The sequence below is a fragment of the Leguminivora glycinivorella genome, chromosome 26, assembly GCF_023078275.1.
Source record: "Leguminivora glycinivorella isolate SPB_JAAS2020 chromosome 26, LegGlyc_1.1, whole genome shotgun sequence".
NCBI lineage: Eukaryota > Metazoa > Arthropoda > Insecta > Lepidoptera > Tortricidae > Leguminivora > Leguminivora glycinivorella.
Window position 1 is genome coordinate 6,493,072 of NC_062996.1, and position 3,338 is coordinate 6,496,409.

Sequence of the window (3,338 nt, forward strand, 5' to 3'; positions counted from 1 at the left end):
ATGAATATGCGTAGCCGAATGGCACAAACGCTCACGAAACGAAACGCTAGTAGATATCTATCTCTATCGCACTTGCATATTGGCGCGACAGAGCCAGACTAACTTTCGCGGCGTTTCGTTTTCGTCCTCGCGATTCTGAGTATGAATCGCGTAAAAAATACCCATGTTACAAAAAAAGCGGGGTGGACAAGTTTGAAAAAAATGGCCCAATTACAGATGTCTCAATGAATTACGTCTAGTCTTATTTTTCGCCCTTATAAGGTTACACACTGGAGGTATAAAAATTTAGTTCTTTTAAATGACAATAAATTACTAAAGTCGCCGTCAATAGAACTTGTGAACAATGTAAACAAACCTTGTAGTCAAAATGTCTTTAATTTTCATTCTAACTCATCAGATACTGGCTAAATCCATGTGTTTTTTAATCAATTCATATCACATTATGATCCTCAACCTTTAAAGTAATAAAATTGTGCTAGAATATTGATATTTTATAGAATTTATTAGGCGATTTTACAATAGTACATTACTACAGAGGCCGGGACACCTCAGACCTATCCGGCCTCGCTTCGCTCGGCCATCTATATGTCTTCGGCCGGCAACCCCATTTCCCGCCGAGGTATGTATAGTGCTTTTCTCAAACATGGTATGAAATAAATAAAGTCTACTGAAAATAGTAACTTTGGATGGCTGTATCTCCTAAACGGTGCGTCGTAGCGCAAAAATAATCGAATTTTCGTTCCCCTTTAATACCCCGTATACGCCTATAAAAAAACAAAAAATTAAAAAAAAATTAAAAAAAAACGAAAAAAAATTTTTTTGTTTGAAAACGCACCCAAAATCAAATATTGTCTAGGGCCCGTACCAGTTGCAGTCGGCACGTCTATAAAGCCCCTTATAGTTTTTTTTTTAATTGGCTAAATACCTGGATGTTATGTCACAATTATCTGTGTTTGGAAATTAAAAAAGAGGACTTTGCCGGCCTTGGCCTGCAAGGTTTGTATGAAATTCCATTATCTATCAATCGTCCTAGCCGCACCTGCAACGTCATACTTCGCTGCCAATTATAAGGCACATAACATCAATATTTCATACCATGTTTGAGAAAATTATATTTCGTTAAGGATACACGATACAATTAGTTTATTCCTACGCCGTGTCTTGCGTGGGCGACGGTCGCTCGACCGTCGCCGTCGCGTCTCATACTTCCATATCGATAAGGTTTGATTTCGTACGCGTCGCATCGCCGTCGCGCGACCATCGCGCGACCGTCGCCCACGAAAGCCACGGCGTTACTAATGAGCTCACTGTATTGGAACTGGGTGTATTGTATTGTATTGTATTGTATTGTAATTTTATCATATCTATATTCTAATTTTTATTCTTATTCATCATTTTATCGCATTGTTTTAAATTTTACACTATGAATTGTTTAATGTTATAATGTGAATTTTATTAATACCTTTTTGAGATGAATATTCCTACATACCTATTTGGTTTAGTTTAGCTTAAGATTCTATTGATACTGTGTATCCACTACTGCATGGATTTGTCCTTATTTGCAATAAAGATTTGAGTATTGAGTATTGAGTATTGAGTATCCCTGTTTACTAGGAACTAGCGAATTCATTACCATTAGAGGATATTAACAGTCGGCGTTACAATTACAAGTTGCATTGCAATGGAAGATTTATACACTGTGTAACACGAGGAAACCGAATAATTTTAACATTACTTGTTCAGAATTACATACACCTATATTATTATTATGTCCTGTGTGATGAGACGTTACGAATTTCACCACCCCCTTTTTACCCGTGAGTGTCCTAGAAGTCGACTGTGGGATATGGGTTCAATTGTGTTGTGGGGATGGGATGGCAACCTGTCACTGCAATATTACCTATTTTAAATCCCGGATGCAAAAACGACATGGTGTTATAAGTTTGTCGTGTCTGTCTGTCTGTTTGTTTGTCTGTTTGTTTATCTGTCTGTCTTTGTGTGTCAGTCTGTGGCATCGTAGCTCCCGAACTGATGAACCGATTTAGATTTAGTCTTTTGTTTGAAAGATGAATTAGTCGAGTGTGTCCTCTATGTCACATCTCGGACACTGGCGGTCAAATATATGAAAGAGGCGCGTTCCTAGCACACAGTCTAAGCTCGTGTAGGTGAACGCGTACCATGCTTGTACGAGTGAAATATGACAAGTCGACTGTTCGCGTTTCTGACAGGCGGTAACTGTGAGGTAACCGAGAGGGGGTGGGCGGCACTTTCAGCGGGGAGCGGGAGTGGCCATACTGTACGATAGTACTCTTTATTATACTGTGTCTATGTCGCGGTCGAGGTTTTTTCAAAATTTTAATTTTGTGGTTGTTATGTTTCAAGTGTTCAACCCACAAATTTGCTACAACTGGCCATGAAACGTGAGCATCTTCATTGCTATGTCTACCCCTTTTGGGAACACAGAGTGTATCTTTGTATAGGTGAATAAATTAAGAAAGTCACCTGTTGTATGTGTGTTTAATAAAAACTCCAATATTTTAACTTCTGATTAGCAGAAACGTCTGCAATCGATGCCGTTAGGCTTAGAATAAATTTAAAAGTGGAAAATGTCTGCCTTGGGTGAGACTTGAACTCACGGCCTCTGGATCGATACTCCAGCGCTCTGCCAACTGAGCCACCAAGACTTCAACCAAGCCAGCGAAATTTTCCACTACTAAGGTCAATGGGACCCGTAGCGACATCTACCGTAAGAGTGTTAAACTTCTTAAACGGCAACCGGAGTTCCAAGTCATATTGGAAGTTCACCAGTTACGATGCGCTAACCATGCTAAACTCCAATATTCACATTCAATACAGTTTATTACATTACGCTACTATGACTATTAATTTACATTTCAATTACAAATAACAACCTTAATATTATTTTAATAAAATGACTATGACATACGGACACCCGTAATCTGTCCGTATGTCTTGTAGTTAACATGTTTACATTAAATATTACTTCTCAAATACAGAAATATCATTCTACAATATTGACACTCAATCTAGAACTTGTAACAGAATTTCTAAACTTGAACCACACCTCGGACACTGACGATCAAATATATGAAAGAGGCGCGTTCCTAGCACACAGTCTAAGCTCGTGTAGGTGAACGCGTGCTATGCTTGTATGAGTGAAATATGACAGGTCGACTGTTCGCATTTTTGACAGGCGGTAACTGTGAGGTAACCGAGAGGGGGTGGGCGGCACTTTCAGCGGGGAGCGGGAGTGGCCATACTGTACGATAGTACTCTTTATTATACTGTGCTTGAACTGTGGAATTTTAGTATCTACA

At 39.1% G+C, this 3,338-nt stretch overlaps 1 non-coding gene across 1 annotated transcript; it reads right to left on the reverse strand.

Moving 5' to 3' along the window:
* Positions 1-2,611: 2,611 nt before the first annotated feature.
* Trnad-auc lies at positions 2,612-2,684 on the reverse strand. Its single transcript has one exon. It is a non-coding gene; the product is annotated as a tRNA-Asp (tRNA).
* Positions 2,685-3,338: the final 654 nt, after the last annotated feature.